This window comes from Takifugu rubripes, chromosome 7 (assembly GCF_901000725.2).
Source record: "Takifugu rubripes chromosome 7, fTakRub1.2, whole genome shotgun sequence".
In the NCBI taxonomy this organism is placed as follows: domain Eukaryota; kingdom Metazoa; phylum Chordata; class Actinopteri; order Tetraodontiformes; family Tetraodontidae; genus Takifugu; species Takifugu rubripes.
The window spans coordinates 2,176,174-2,193,397 of NC_042291.1; the positions used below are offsets into that span (position 1 = coordinate 2,176,174).

Sequence of the window (17,224 nt, forward strand, 5' to 3'; positions counted from 1 at the left end):
TGTGCTTATTGCGAAGTGACTCACACAAGCAATTCACTGAGGTGTATTAGTGCATAACATAGTTGAATCTGAGTGAACATTTATATGAAATTTTATGATTTGCCTTCAAGGCATGCCAAAATAATTTAATAAATAATAAAACCTTTATAAGATTGTCCCTGCTTGGGATTAGGGCTTGGTCCTGTTGTTGGCTCTTCTGGGCCATCATTTGAGCCATCAGCCTCATGCCGAGTTCGGCAGCTACTCCTGGGAGTGTTGGATCTGGCCGCGCCAGAGCCTGAACCTGAAAATTGGCATTTTGCTAGAAACATTGAATGGTGCTGTACCTTTATGTACTCCTCTAAAACATTTACTTAGCCCTAAAGCCCTAAAATAAACAAATATCCACTAAGTCTTGGCTAACCATTATCTTCGCCACGGAGACGTTTACGTCCCCTGCTCTGTTCAGTGGGATGTGGGATGGGGTACTCATCACCACTGCTCTCATCTTCAGTGCTGCTCTGCTCCTGAGGTTGGGGTTGATAACTGGCATCCAGGATGTCGTCATCATTGTCAGATAAATCTAATTCTGACGTGTCCCCATCCATTGCACTGAGCAATTCAAGTGCTCTTTGAAGAGAAAATCGCTCTGGAAATAAAATTGTTGGTTTGTGAGGAGATAGAGATTTGAAGAGTGAGAGTATTTTGGCAAGTTTCATGGCAAGTACCACCAATAAGCGACGTTCTAGAGTTTGTGAGGACAAATAACTGTTCTGCTTCTGTGAAAAATCATTCCAAATCAAACATAAGACAAATGACAAACCATTATCTTTATCTTTAGAGTAAGGGGGGAGTATCTGCATATTTTATTGTAATGGAAATATAATCATTATTTGGTATGAATGAACAAAACACCTGGATGACCACACAATGAACTTTTATTAGCGTCATGGGATTGAAACAGTGCCGGTGCTGCAGTCGTGCTCTTCGGAGGTTTCTATGGCTTCGGTTGTCCACCAGATGTCCCCATCACTGAAGTCTCGACGCTTTGACTCTTTTTCGACACAATTGTTAGGAAAGTGGTGAAGTGGTGAAGCCTCAGTGCTTTGTGAGGCTTCACTTTTTTTTCTTTTTTTTTTTTTTCACAAGTGAAAAAAATAGGGGTTCGGTCCCAATGGGTTGTTTCTCACTGTTGATATCAGGTGACTAGAATGTCCCAAGTGTTCAAAAATGTAAGTAAAGTGAATACAACACACCAAGTGTTCAATATTAAGTGAATACAACACACCAAGTGTTCAATATTAAGTGAATACAACACACCAAGTGTTCAATATTAAGTGAATACGGCACACCGTGCACAATGCAACCAACGAACGATAGAGACAGGAAGTGACGCAATACTCACATCACCATCAGTACAGTTATACCAACAAAGTGACCTGAAAACTTCTGACGACTGAAGAAACCAGAATTGGATAAATAATGAGTCATGTCTTCGCTGCTGCTGTTGCCGGGCGAAAAATGTGAAGGTGGTATAGTCTGTGTATATAGTCAGTATGTACTGTGTGTGTTTTGGACATTGGGCACCTCCTCCCAGGATGTGGCCCTGTGGCCAGACTGTGTAGTACTGGCTGTTTGTATTTGTTCTGTATGTTAAAAATAACAGTTTACTGATGCTGCCGTCGACAAATTGTGAGCGCCATCTATATTATTGCGTTCTCATTTTTTACATTTTCATGCCTTTCAAAATCCATGAAAATCTTTCGCTGTGTGCAAAAAGATGACTAAACCACAGCATCAAAGACAATGTGCTTTGGCCTGATGAAAGGGTATCATATACAGTGACATCAAAGACCAACCTTCTTTTATCTTGAAACATTCACCATTTAAACAGATCATTTTAGATTCAAACCACTGACTTCACTTGCAGAGAAACATTCATTAGACCTCCGGCTCCTACGAGACAGCTACAATGACAAAGAAGGAAAAAGGAAAGAACAAAAAGAAGAAAATTCGGAGCAGTTATCAAGCTCTACAGAAGCTCCAAATCAGATTCACGTATGTTGGACAACACATTACTGGAGGCCAGATTCCAAAGGACAATAAAAATGTCTGTAAACCAGCATGGAAGGAAGATGGCAGCAAGTGTGTAGATGCAACATTCATGAAAAAGACAACCAAGGAGACACTTGATATCCTTCAACGTGTCTTACACAAAAAAACTCCTGAAAGATTTGGTCGTCTGATGCAACAGGTGAAATACCTGAAGATAAACACAGAAGAAAGGCTGAAGGGAGCCATTGAGCTGATCCTGGGCAAGGCAGCGTCAGAGCCAGCCTGCTGCGCCACCTAAGCCAGGCTGTTCAGACACTTGGTGGGGATGAAGATGGACTCAGAGAGCGGTGACGCCGCCTTGGAGTTCTTGAAGCTGCTGCTTCGGCGTTGCCAGCATGAGTTCCTGAAAGATATAAATGATGATGAAGCCTTCATGAGCAAACAAAAAGAGCTGGACGCTGCCCAAAACCAAGATGAGCGTCAGCGCCTGGAGAGTGAGCTGGAAGCCATGAAGACCAAGGCTCACCGTCGTTGTCTCAGCCTGATAAGATTCGTTAGTGAACTCTTCAAGCTACAAATGCTGAGGAACATCATCGTGCATGAATGCATCTATAAACTACTTGATGATTGTGTGGAGGAGTCCTTTGAATGCTTGTGCAAGCTGCTGCCCACCTGTGGGAAACAGCTGGACACAGAGGAGGCCAAGCCACAAATGGACCAGTACTTCAGTTACATAGACTACATCATCCAAGAAGGCGAGGTCTCTTGTAGGGTCAAATTCTTGCTTAAGGGGTTGGTTGAACTCAGACTGAACAACTGGGTGCCTCGAGGACCAGAAAATGGCCCTAGAACCATCAGAAACATCCACCAGGAGCAAGTGAGAAAGAAAGGAGAGCTAATTCATGTCCAGAGAAGAGGTGAAGGAGAAGCTCACAGGGCGGCATATGATGCAAACAGCTGGAGAAAAGCTCCTGAGAGCAGCTGGAGGTCAGAGCACCTCCACCTCACTGACGTCAACGAGGCCGCTCCTCAAATGAGCTCTGATGTCGGCAGTCTGCGAGTCTGTGATTAGCGTCTGCGGCGTTCCCAAGGTCAACTGTCCACAGATGCTGGGAAGATCAGGACTGCTGAAAACCTTCCTGACTGATCAGCACAAGCAGCTGGAGGCCTTAGACGCTCTGACACCATTGAACACTCACACAATCTCATGTGGATCTTCTTCGACATTCTGTGAGATGAGGACATTTTCAGTTAAACCATTTTCTTCAAATGGGAACACCACAGGAGTACCAAAGGAGGAATAGGAAGCAGTGGCCAATTCTTCTCAAGGATCCAGAGGGTCATGGAAAAAGTACTTGGAACTCATGTCTGAATCTTTAACGACACAGAGCCCAGATTAATGTTGATTTGTCTGGTTTGTTTTGTGTAAAATAAAATCTGAACTGTTTCTACTGGATTTTTGTCACTTTATTTTTCTCTCCCATGCAACTATTAAACATTGATGTGGTTTTCTAAATCTCAAAAGGAGCAAAATATTCAACATTACAACACGATTGGTATTTGTGAGTCAATGACCAGGGCTAACTGGATCCAACCAAACTGCAGGCAAGATGGCCGGCAAGGGTGCCGCCATGCATCAAGTCATGGCAGAAGTCATGAAGGTTGTTTCTCCACTTGACTCGAATTCAAATTGTTTTTGAGATCTTTCAGAATTTGTTGGATTATGTAGATCGTTTATGACCAGGGTTTTAATCCAGGCTGTTTGTCAGTTGTTTGTTTGTTTTTTTAATCCGGATGGTTCTAAGGTTACACTGCGTACCAGTGCAGTTTATGTTACTAAAGTTATCTTGACGATTAATTCTATGGCTTTTGAACTTTGGAGTTTCTCTCCTCCTCCGTTTGCTTCTGAGGAGCAGAGGAGGTTGCACTCCCTATGCCCGGTGCATGCATTCCACACATATATGGACCACACCCAAGGTGGGCGTTTATGTTACCATATGTTTGTTTGTTACGCTAATCCGGCTAACGGCAAAACACTATGTAAACAGAGGCTGGATTGTGGAGGCTATCTCCCTGGCGTACAACATCAAGGGTCTTCCTTTGCCTCCCGGTTTGAAAGCTCATTCGACCAAAGGCATAGCGACCTCATGAGCTTTGTTTAAAGGAGTATCTTTGAGTGACATCTGCTCTGCAGCCAGTTGGTCATCACCACACACTTTTGTACGGTTTTATCATTTGGACGTGGCTCACTGTGTCCTCTCTGCTGGGTCAACGATACACGAGCCTGTTGAGATTTTGACTCTTGTTTTCAGCAGGCCGCGCGAGGGAGTGATATCCCATACAAATGTTGTTGTACCTCATTCCTCTCCTTCAGGAAACAGAAGTTATAGCCATAACATTTCGTTCCCAAAGGCCTATTTGGATTCTAACAAGCCCAGACTCATAGAATTGGACACTGTCCAAATTGGCAATTAAATAGGGAAGGGTCTGATCACGAATTTGCGTGCGGAAGAGACGAGGGAGCAGCGAACAGCCAGTGGGTTGGGAAGGGGCTGCTGGCAGGCATTGTACTCCGAGAGCGGAGCAACACAATTCTATCCGGGAAGCTCCTAGCATCCTAAAGATGCATCTATTTAAATTTAACTTTACATTTAAATTTAATTGAACAACAATGCTGCCTTTCAAACGCCTATTTGGACCGCTTAACATCGTCCAAACAGTATTGTGGAGGTAACAACAAGGTGTGAATAGGACAGATTAGTATGTATGTTGAGACTAAGATCAAATACATTCATTAATGTATTATTACATTATTGTGATTATTACATTTATTAATGTTTGATATATAAGCTTTGCTCCTTTGATGTTGCTTAAATGTAAATTAATTATGTAAACTAGCTTTAGACCTACTTCAGCATTGTGCAGTGTATTTGAGTAAAATTTTAATATTTTTGACAATACCATATGAAGAAGGAAACTAACACACAATGAAAAGCAGCAAGACCACAAAAGACATACTTTCTGAAGAGGTGTTGACAGCCGACACTCTTCGTCCATCAGTTGATTTATTTTTTGAAAGAATTACAGTGGAACAATGGAACTTAATGACAAGGGGTTCTCCTGATGCCGCAACTAAAATGCTGTTAGCAGATCTTATTTTAGATCTGATAAGTTCTGTGATTACAGCCATATCAACAGCAATCCAAGAAGATCCAAATTCAAGGGAGAGTCTCATGTCAGGATTGGATGAAACGCTTCGAAAGAGTTTATCTGAAGCATTGCACATACCCCATCAAGCTGATGATGTTTCTATAAGGTGTGTAACGGACATGATGAAAGACGAGGTCGAAGAAGGGCTGGACGCAATCTTCTCTGGTTCTCCTCAAAACCCCCTCAACGTCTGTTCACTTGGTGCTATGATTCTTATTCTCAACAATGTGATAAGGAAGTTTGCTAAAAGGGTCAAAAAGTTCTTCAAACCCCGAAAGGTTAAACAGAGGAAGGCGTCTCCAGTTGAAACTCCAGTTGTGGAAAATGCAGTTGGTGATGGTGGTCCTCATTCATCACTTAGCAAAGAGTTAAAAGAAATCATCACTCCTATTGTAGACATAGTTCCAGAAGAAGATTACGAAGGGGTCTTCACAGAGACTGCTACAGAGATCCAGGCCCTGTCAGAAGACATTGCCCCCATACTTACTGGAAAAAAGGATAAGAAGAATCCTTTAAAACTTTGTAAAGAAAAGATCACAAATTTATTTGCCAAGTGTTTCCTCAACGTTTGGATCCGTCACTTGATCAGCCAGCTGAGGAAACAACACCCCATGCTGAGGAGAGCAGATAGCAGCGAATCAGTGAGGTCACTGGTACTTACCGTGACATCGCTGGTTGATAATGACACCTCCTTGGTTAATGGGTTCCAGGAGATGACCTCCAGCCATAAGTCTGTTTTCCAAGAAACTACGAGTGAGTTATTGTACAGCCACTTGTTGGCAGAGACTGACAGTAAAGACACTGAGAGGAATGAAAGATTCTATGCTGACACCAAGAAGAAAGCCTGGAAATTGCAGGGGCTGGTAAACTGGTTCCTGAAAACTCTGGTTTTCAGGTTGATGGAAAAGGTAAAAATTCTTTCACCAATCCTGAAAGATGCAGTACAAGGTCCAGTGGGTGATAATAGCCACAGGGTAGCAGGAGAAGACCTGTCACAAGCATCAGAACTTGAGGAGGAACTTGAAATTAAACCATATCCTCACTCTGCTGTTGAACATGCTGAAGAATTGGATACATTTGTATGCGAGGAGGAACAGATAGAAGAAGCTTCAGTTTCTCTTGAAAAACATCTGGACAGCTATGTACCCCCTTCGGTAATTGGAGTGGAACCACAGGAAATTAAGAAAGGGGAGTCAATGAGAGCATTTGTCCAGTTTTTAATCGAAAAGATTCTTAATCACATTTACCATGAAGCAAACATTGTACCTCAGTACAACGATGAAGTCCTGAGTGCTCTCCTTGCACACATCTGGCACAAAGTCTGGGATGATAATGAAACTCTAAGTCTGACAGAGAAATCATTTAAGAAGATGGACAAAACGATCCACAAAGGCGTCTGTAAAAAGCTGGGCAATCCAAACGAGGTCCTATTCATGCTGAAGTACTCGGAGGAGTCAATCATTGAAGAACATATTGTCCAAATTGCCAAAAAACTCTTGAGACCATCCAAAAAGCCAAACATCTTCCAGAGGTTCTGGTCTTTCCTGGGCTGAGTTCTGTGGCGCTCCTCATGTTGGAACAGAGGGCTGAAGGAGTGCGACAACAGGAAGAGTGCCCAAAGATTTAGCACATTTGTATTTCCTGGTTTCCTGAAAACAAGTGCCAAGATTTCTCAATAAAATAAGTAATTTGGGCCAGTAGAGTCTGGGTCAGTTCCTTAAAAAAACTAGTTTGGACCTTAATCCATGCATAAATTCTCATTCTTAATGCTCTGACTGGTCGAATTGTTAAAGTAGGCTCCGAAAGATAACTTGCTCAAGTTTATTAAACTTCAATAAAATAGTTTGACATGATCTCACAAGACGCAAACTTTAGCTTCTGACAAGGCGCCTGGGCCTCGTTAACAGTACCAGCCACTTCTCTGTGGGCCATACCTACAGGAGAAGCCATCGCAACCTTTATTTGCAATAATTTAGCCTGTACTTGGTAGTGAAAGACGAAGGCTTTTAAATCAAAACGGAATATACATCTATTTAAATTCAACTTTACATTTAAATTTAACTGAACAACAATGCTGCCTTTGATTCTGACCAAATAGGCGCTTGAAAAACGGAAAGTTCTGATCGTGAATCTCACCCGTGCAATTGGCTTTGAGTTGGCCTCCAGAGTCGTGTTCCACAGCTTCATGGAGTTCTGGATGTCCTGTTGATGTTATATAGCTTTAGGCACTCCAGTATCCATGTGTGCGGCATCGGCGTTCTAGTAATCAATCCAGGCAGTGCACAGGTCGGTGTGTCGCGTCCTACAGTCCTGGGCGATTGACCTGTTGACATGGTGTTGTTGCCTATGCCTTTCTGTGCTCTGCTCATGTATTGATCCATGTGCTTGCTGATCTTAGCCGCTATGATGCCTGATAGGAGCTTCCATGTGGTGCTGAGGCAAGTTATGGGCCGGTAGTTGGATGGTATTGTGCCCTTCTGGGGGTCCTTGATGAGGATTGTCTGACCCTGGGTTAGCCATTCTGGGTGGTTCCCAGTTAGCACCTGGTTCATCTGTGCTGCCAGGCGTTCACTGAGTGCAGTTAGCTTCTTAAGGCAGTAGGTGTGGATCTTATTGGGCCCTGGTGCTATCCAGCTCTTCATTTTGGACACTCTTGGATGGTGGAGGGGCGCCGCTTCATCTGCATCTGTCTGGAGAGTTTCAACGGGGAGACCTGTAAGGAGACAGAGAGTGGTAAAATGGACTTACTGATGGAGACCAACTCTGCTCTCAAACTGTACCATGGAGTCACGTCCTGTGTCATAATGACGGCGTCTGCCAGGTGACAAGTTCCACATGCCAAAGCGATGTCTTCAGCATATACACCTGCAAATGTGCACCAGGCTTTGAAAGCGTTCACTGTGAGAACAGTAAGTTTTGCTGAGCTCCAGAATAGTTAGACAAATGTGTCACTGTGGCGTCTTTAGCATGTTCAGGTGCAGACCATAAGGAGTGTTGGTCTGTTGCCTTGGCGATGTGACGGCAGTGTTATCAAATCAAATCAAATCAAATCAATCTTTATTTATATAGCGTCTTATACAATCAAAATTGTTTCAAGGCACTTTCCAGAATCCCAGGGCCTGACCCCAGACAAGCAACAGTGGCAAGGAGAAACTCCCCTTTAACAGGAAGAAACCTTGAGCAGGACCAGGCTCATGTAGGGGGACCCTCCTGCTGATGGCCGGCTGGGTAAAGAGAGAGGAGAAGGGGGAGGACAGGTAGAAGATAGGATAGGTAGGAGAGGAGAGGGGAGGGGTAGAGGAGAGGAGAAGTAGAGTGAATGGGAGGTAGAGGAAAGGAGAAGGAGGAGGAGGGGAAAGAAGAGAGGAAGGGAGAGGAGAGGGAGAGGAAAAGGAGAAGGAGGGGGAGAGGAGAGGAGAGGCACAGAGCACAGAAACACCCTAACCCGGAGGTCATTATGCAGCTCCGAGGGCGGCGATACCTGTAAATAAATAGGGGGGTGGAGAAGCAGAAAAACTACACAAGAACTAGTCTGCTTGATGAGGAGAGGAAAGGAGAGGAGAGGAGAGGAAACCATGACCCAGTGGAGTGACAGAGGCCTGTCAGGTGATCATGTTTCCAGACCCCGGAAGCCTTGGCCTATAACAGCATAACTAAGATGTGACCTAACGATTAGACGACCCCATAAGTATGATAATTTGTCTGTCTATGATAGTAACTGGAACTACTGAATTAGTAACAATCAGCTTTTTCAAAGAGGTAGGTTTTGAGTCTGATCTTAAAAGTAGCGATGGAGTCAGCCTCCCGTACCTGGACAGGGATCTGGTTCCAAAGCAGGGGGGCCTGGTAGCTAAATGCTCGGCCCCCCATTCTACTCCTAGAAACTCTGGGAACCACAAGTAGACCAGCATTCTCAGAGCGGAGCGGTCTATTGGGCTGATAAGGTATCACTAGCTCCTCCAGGTAGGATGGAGCTAGGTCTGAGGACCTTGTAGGTCAAAAGAAGGGTTTTTAAAATTATTCTAAATTTAACGGGCAGCCAATGAAGCGACGCCATTACAGGAGTTATGTGATCTCTTTTGTCAATACCTGTCAGAACTCTGGCTGCAGCATTTTGGATCAACTGGAGGCTTCTTAAAGAGTTGTTTGGACACCGTGATAATAAAGAGTTACAGTAGTCCAGCCTGGAAGTAACAAATGCATGGACTAACTTTTCAGCATCATGCCGCGTCAGCAGCTTCCTGATCTTTGTGATGTTCCTCAAGTGATAAAAGGCACTTCTAGAGGCTAATTTAATGTGTGAGTTGAAGGAGAGATTTTGATCAAAAGTTACTCCTAGATTCCTCACAGAGAGACTAGATGTTAATGAGATACCATCTAGAGTGATCATGTGATCTAATCTATCCCAGAGAGGTTCAGGACCAAACACCATGACCTCAGTTTTTCCTGGGTTAAGGAGGAGGAAATTTGAAGACATCCAGGACTTTATGTCTTTAAGACAGGTCTGGAGCTTCACTAACTTCTCTGTCTCCTCGGGTTTCATGGATAAATAAAGCTGAGTGTCATCAGCATAACAATGAACATTTATCCCATGCTGCCGAATAATGTTCCCTAAGGGAAGCATGTACAAGGTGAAGAGGATTGGTCCAAGTACAGAACCTTGAGGAACTCCATGGCTAACCCTACTGTATGAGGAGGGAACACCATGGACATAAGCAAACTGGTATGTATCAGATAAATATGATCTAAACCAGTCTAGTGCTGTCCCTTTAATCCCAATCACATGTTCCAGTCTATGTAACAGGATGCTGTGATCAACTGTATCAAAAGCAGCACTGAGGTCCAGCAGAACCAGCATAGAGACCAGTCCATGATCTGAAGCTATGAGAAGATCATTAGTGACTTTAAGAAGTGCTGTTTCTGTGCTGTGATGAGCTCTAAAGCCTGACTGAAACATCTCAAACAGGCTGTTCCTCTGCAGGTGCTCCAGTAACTGAGTCACCACCACCTTCTCTAGAACTTTTGAGATAAAAGGAAGGTTGGATATTGGCCTATAATTTGCCAAGACATCAGGATCCAGTGATGGTTTTTTAAGCAACGGCTTAATCACTGCCACCTTGTAGGACCGGGGTACATAACCTGACACTAAAGAACCATTGATCTGGTCCAGGATATAACTGCCTATCAATGGTAGAACATCCTTCAACAGGTGTGTTGGGATGGGATCTAAAAGACACGTGGTGGTCTTGGATTTCTGAATTAGCGATGACACCTCAGAAAAATATATAGGGCTGAAGGAGTTTAAGGGCTCGTTGGAGAACCTGTATGTTCCCACAGTCGGCACATCTGGTGATGGTCCAGTTGTTGGGATGGCCTGGTTAGCTCTGATAGCTAGAGCTTTATCAGTGAAGAAGCTCATGAAGTCTTCACCACTAAGGGAAGAAGGGATACGTGGATCTAAAACACTGTGACTCTTAGTTAATTTGGCCACAGTGCTGAAAAGAAACCTGGGGTTGCTCTTATTTTCTTCAATCAAAGAAGAAAAATAAGCTGTTCTAGCCTTGTGAAGGGCCTTTTTGTAACCTAATAGACAGTCTTTCCAGGCTACATGATAGCTGTCTATTTTACAAGAATGCCACTTCCTTTCCAGTCTTAGCACTTTCTGCTTGAGGGTCCTGATATGTGAATTATACCAGGGGGCACACCTCCTCTGATTTACTATTTTCTTTTTCAGGGGGGCAACATAATCAAGTGTGATTCTCAGTGAGGTTGCTGCACAGTTCAGCAATAGAGTCAACCTCAGCAGGGCTAAGATTATAATGATTGATCCCTGGGGAAACACACGGTGGTCCTGGGATCAGCACAGGGATCACTTCCTTAAACTTAGCTACAGCATTATCTGAGAGACATCTGCTATAATAAGACTTTGTTCTGAGCATAGAAGAATCCTTAATCATAAATGTAAAAGTGATCAAAGAATGGTCTGACAGGACTGGGTTCTGAGGGAACACTGACACATGTTCTACCTCAACACCATAAATCAGGACGAGATCTAGGGTGTGGTTAAAGCTATGAGTTGGTTGGTTTATCTGCTGGAGGAAACCAACTGACTCAAGTAATGAAATGAAGCCATTTCTAAAGCTGTCATTTATAACATCTATATGGATGTTAAAGTCTCCAATGATAATGACTTTGTCCGTTCTAAGGACCAAGTCAGATAAGAAATCAGAGAACTCAGACATGAACTCTGAATGTGGCCCAGCAGGGGGCCGATATACAACTACAAACAGAAGTGGCTTTTCTGTCCTCCAGTTCAGATGAGTGATGCCAAGAGTCAGGCTTTCAAATGAACTGAAGCCATGTTTTGGTCTGGGATTAATTAATAACTTGGAGTGATAGATTGCTGCCACTCCCCCTCCTCGACCAGTAACACGTGGAATATGATAATTAAGATGGGTAGGAGGAGTAGATTCATTTAAGCTAACATACTCCTTCTGAAGCCAGGTCTCAGTAAGACAAAATAAATCAATGTGATGATGTGATGACGCTATCAGGTCGTTCACATCGTTTTTGCGTAGTTACACACCGACTCCCAAGTTAATTTTGGTGACCTCCGACTGACGAAGCCGGGTGTCGTTGGCTCCGACGTGAATAATAACTTTACCAAATTTACGATTACGTCTCGCCAGCAGCCATAGATTTGCTTCTATGTCGCCCGCTCTGGCCCCCAGAATGCACCTAACTATGGTCGCTGGAGTCGGCTTCACGTAGCGCAAAACGTAGTCGGCAAGGAGGTGTCATTATCAACCAGCGTAGTCGCCAATTACCAGGGTCGGTTTCTCAGCGGGTGTGTCGCCGAGTGGGTTAGCCACGGTTAGCCACGGGAAGCGGGTGGTGGTGCACCGTGGGCCTTTGTTTTGGGCTACGCTTCCTACGAACCGTCACCCAGCCGCCCTGGCTAGCCGGCTGCTCGGCTGCTGCCGGGGGACCGCTAGCTGTAGCTACGCTAGGCGGCTCCGCAGCAGCTAGCTTACCCTGGCTACTTGACGCAACTCCAAGCTGCGGAACCGCGTCTCAAGCTCGCTAAGTCTCGCCTCCATAGCCATAAATAAACTACACTTTCTGCATCTATTCCCTTCACTAAGGGAGGCAGAGGAGTAACTAAACATTTCGCACGCTGAACAGACAAAGACACCGGGTGAAACAGACGGTGAGGCCATGCTAATGCTAGTAATCGGCGAAGCTCTGTATTTGTTTAAGACCCACGCTCTTGTTTTGATATGCAAATTTTATTTCTCTTTGCTATTTGGACTTATTGGAACCCAATAAGTATAAAAACTAAGCATCATCTTTTTACATGATGTAGTTTTAGAGAAACATATCCACATATGTGGGCACTGGGTCTGAATTACCATAAAGCACAATAAAATCAATAATACAGTTTTTGTGTAATAGAATGAAAAACTCTTTATTTACATAGTTTTGAACATGTTTTGAACAAGTTATACTGTAATTACAATAATAACACATATTTACATAATTTTGAACATTTTTTGAACAAGTTATACTGTAATTACAATAATAACACATTATTAATAACACATATTTACATAGTTTTGAACATTTTTTGAACAAGTTATACTGTAATTACAATAATAACAACACATTATTAATAACACATACAAACATAGTTTTGAACATTTTTTGATCAGGGTAGACTATAATGACAATAATAACACATTAACACATACAAACATAGCTACTTATGAAATTCTAAAAAGCAGTTGCGCTCGGTTTGTACACACAAGAACACCTTGCAGGTCACGCAACGCACTCGGGTTCTCCCTGTGCAGCCTGCTGCTCTGCACCGTGCGGCATTCTTCATATTTACCATCTCTGGGAGATGTGCATTAGCCCTCCTGCGGACAGACACATGGGGCACTGCCATCACTGGGCGTTTTTTACTTTCTGAAGAGTCATCATCTCCCTCTGACAGCTCTGGAGAGTCTGCATCCTCTTCTTGGCTATGATGCTGGGCCAAGAAGGTCCTGGCCACGTCCATGCGGAACTCCAGGAACTGCATGATGCTCTTCCTTGGTGCCCCACACGTTGCCAGATCTTTTCGATACAGTAGCCAGCTGTTGGCTAAAGCCAGATCTGTGAAGTGCATGAGCATCCTAATTGTCCATTTCTTGGTACAGCTGCTCATGCGATAATAACTGATCATTCTGTCGATCAGGTCAACTCCACCCATTTTCATGTTGTACTCCCGAACAATGCATGGTCGGGAGACAGACACATATTTTTTTTGTTTCTTATCCCAGCGCTGGCAGGTATCTTCAGGCTGTGTCCCATGAACAGCTGAGATCATTAGAACTGGTTTGTTGTCGAACCACTTAACGACACACAACTGTCCATCTTCGCTAGAAACTTCTTTTGAAGTTCCTCTTCCGGAAGTTTGCATAGTTTTGTCTGTGGGTAACTTCTGCACCGCTGCAGTGACCCGGTTCTTCATTACTGTACCAGTAAGGTACAGCTCCTTCTTCAGCATTTGCTCCGCACCTTGGATGCCTGTGAAGAGCCGGTCACAGTACACTTTTGTGCCACGATGCAGGGTTTTACACAGACGCGCCATAACCAAACTTCCCAAACCCAGACCCTCTGGTTCTTCGACCTGTTCGCGCAATGCAGCTGAACCTTGATAGAGGTCAAAGTCCAGCACAATGCCATCTGTTGTGGCACAAACAAAGTTCTTAATACCAACAGGGTTTGGCTTCATGGGCAAATACTGCCTACATGGACAGGCTCCTGTGAAGGGAATCATCTGTTCATCTATGGATACAGATTCAGGCCGAGCCTGAGACCTGCAGCCTTGCAAAATCCTATCTACGAAAGGTCGCACCTTCCAAAATTTGTCCCGCTTCCTGAGGTCTTCTGGCACATCATCATCAATCAGGACTTTTAATGATTGCCTCAGCCTGAAACATCTGTCCCGAGTGAATCTTTCCGTTATAGGAGTGACACTGATGGACCTGGACCAGTACATCCTTATTTTGGGGTATGGGAGACAGGACATTAGGATACAGGCACCAAAAAAATGGTAGACCTCATCTATTGATGTTCTGAGTAGGTCCCCACTCCTACTCAGTGACACAGCGTTGGTGCAATCAGCTATGTTTTTTTATCAAATTGTGATCTATGTACTGTTCCACATAGTTCAGTGGGGTCCAGCTATTCCGATCATGCTCCGTTTAATCCTCATTCGTAAAATCCATGAGGTTGGGCATAAATGGAGCTGCCCTCCAGCGCATTCCACGTCCTGCACAAGAATCAAAATACAAATTGTGCTTATTGCGAAGTGACTCACACAAGCAATTCACTGAGGTGTATTAGTGCATAACATAGTTGAATCTGAGTGAACATTTATATGAAATTTTATGATTTGCCTTCAAGGCATGCCAAAATAAGAACCATTATTATTATTACCTTTATAAGATTGTCCCTGCTTGGGATTAGGGCTTGGTCCTGTTGTTGGCTCTTCTGGGCCATCATTTGAGCCATCAGCCTCATGCCGAGTTCGGCAGCTACTCCTGGGAGTGTTGGATCTGGCCGCGCCAGAGCCTGAACCTGAAAATTGGCATTTTGCTAGAAACATTGAATGGTGCTGTACCTTTATGTACTCCTCTAAAACATTTACTTAGCCCTAAAGCCCTAAAATAAACAAATATCCACTAAGTCTTGGCTAACCATTATCTTCGCCACGGAGACGTTTACGTCCCCTGCTCTGTTCAGTGGGATGTGGGATGGGGTACTCATCACCACTGCTCTCATCTTCAGTGCTGCTCTGCTCCTGAGGTTGGGGTTGATAACTGGCATCCAGGATGTCGTCATCATTGTCAGATAAATCTAATTCTGACGTGTCCCCATCCATTGCACTGAGCAATTCAAGTGCTCTTTGAAGAGAAAATCGCTCTGGAAATAAAATTGTTGGTTTGTGAGGAGATAGAGATTTGAAGAGTGAGAGTATTTTGGCAAGTTTCATGGCAAGTACCACCAATAAGCGACGTTCTAGAGTTTGTGAGGACAAATAACTGTTCTGCTTCTGTGAAAAATCATTCCAAATCAAACATAAGACAAATGACAAACCATTATCTTTATCTTTAGAGTAAGGGGGGAGTATCTGCATATTTTATTGTAATGGAAATATAATCATTATTTGGTATGAATGAACAAAACACCTGGATGACCACACAATGAACTTTTATTAGCGTCATGGGATTGAAACAGTGCCGGTGCTGCAGTCGTGCTCTTCGGAGGTTTCTATGGCTTCGGTTGTCCACCAGATGTCCCCATCACTGAAGTCTCGACGCTTTGACTATTTTTCGACACAATTGTTAGGAAAGTGGTGAAGTGGTGAAGCCTCAGTGCTTCGTGAGGCTTCACTTTTTTTTTTTTTTTTCACAAGTGAAAAAAATAGGGGTTCGGTCCCAATGGGTTGTTTCTCACTGTTGATATCAGGTGACTAGAATGTCCCAAGTGTTCAAAAATGTAAGTAAAGTGAATACAACACACCAAGTGTTCAATATTAAGTGAATACAACAAACCAAGTGTTCAATATTAAGTGAATACAACACACCAAGTGTTCAATATTAAGTGAATACGGCACCCCGTGCACAATGCAACCAACGAACGATAGAGGAGACAGGAAGTGACGCAATACTCACATCACCATCAGTACAGTTATACCAACAAAGTGACCTGAAAACTTCTGACGACTGAAGAAACCAGAATTGGATAAATAATGAGTCATGTCTTCGCTGCTGCTGTTGCCGGGCGAAAAATGTGAAGGTGGTATAGTCTGTGTATATAGTCAGTATGTACTGTGTGTGTTTTGGACATTGGGCACCTCCTCCCAGGATGTGGCCCTGTGGCCAGACTGTGTAGTACTGGCTGTTTGTATTTGTTCTGTATGTTAAAAATAACAGTTTACTGATGCTGCCGTCGACAAATTGTGAGCGCCATCTATATTACTGCGTTCTCATTTTTTAAATTTTCATGCCTTTCAAAATCCATGAAAATCTTTCGCTGTGTGCAAAAAGATGACTAAACCACAACATCAAAGACAATGTGCTTTGGCCTGATGAAAGGGTATCATATACAGTAACATCAAAGACCAACCTTCTTTTATCTTGAAACATTCACCATTTAAACAGATCATTTTAGATTCAAACCACTGACTTCACTTGCAGAGAAACATTCATTAGACCTCCGGCTCCTACGAGACAGCTACAATGACAAAGAAGGAAAAAGGAAAGAACAAAAAGAAGAAAATTCGGAGCAGTTATCAAGCTCTACAGAAGCTCCAAATCAGATTCACGTATGTTGGACAACACATTACTGGAGGCCAGATTCCAAAGGACAATAAAAATGTCTGTAAACCAGCATGGAAGGAAGATGGCAGCAAGTGTGTAGACGCAACATTCATGAAAAAGACAACCAAGGAGACACTTGATATCCTTCAACGTGTCTTACACAAAAAAACTCCTGAAAGATTTGGTCGTCTGATGCAACAGGTGAAATACCTGAAGATAAACACAGAAGAAAGGCTGAAGGGAGCCATTGAGCTGATCCTGGGCAAGGCAGCGTCAGAGCCAGCCTACTGCGCCACCTAAGCCAGGCTGTTCAGACACTTGGTGGGGATGAAGATGGACTCAGAGAGCGGTGACGCCGCCTTGGAGTTCTTGAAGCTGCTGCTTCGGCGTTGCCAGCATGAGTTCCTGAAAGATATAAATGATGATGAAGCCTTCATGAGCAAACAAAAAGAGCTGGACGCTGCCCAAAACCAAGATGAGCGTCAGCGCCTGGAGAGTGAGCTGGAAGCCATGAAGACAAAGGCTCACCGTCGTTGTCTCAGCCTGATAAGATTCGTTAGTGAACTCTTCAAGCTACAAATGCTGAGGAACATCATCGTGCACGAATG

The 17,224-nt window shown here is 43.7% G+C and overlaps 1 long non-coding RNA gene across 1 annotated transcript; it reads right to left on the reverse strand.

The window, feature by feature from the left end:
• Positions 1–6,798: 6,798 nt before the first annotated feature.
• Positions 6,799–9,389, reverse strand: LOC115250430 (uncharacterized). The gene is made up of 3 exons (XR_003888983.1): positions 9,334–9,389; positions 8,025–8,109; positions 6,799–7,957 (listed from the first exon to the last, which is right to left on the reverse strand). It is a non-coding gene; the product is annotated as an uncharacterized lncRNA (long non-coding RNA).
• Positions 9,390–17,224: the final 7,835 nt, after the last annotated feature.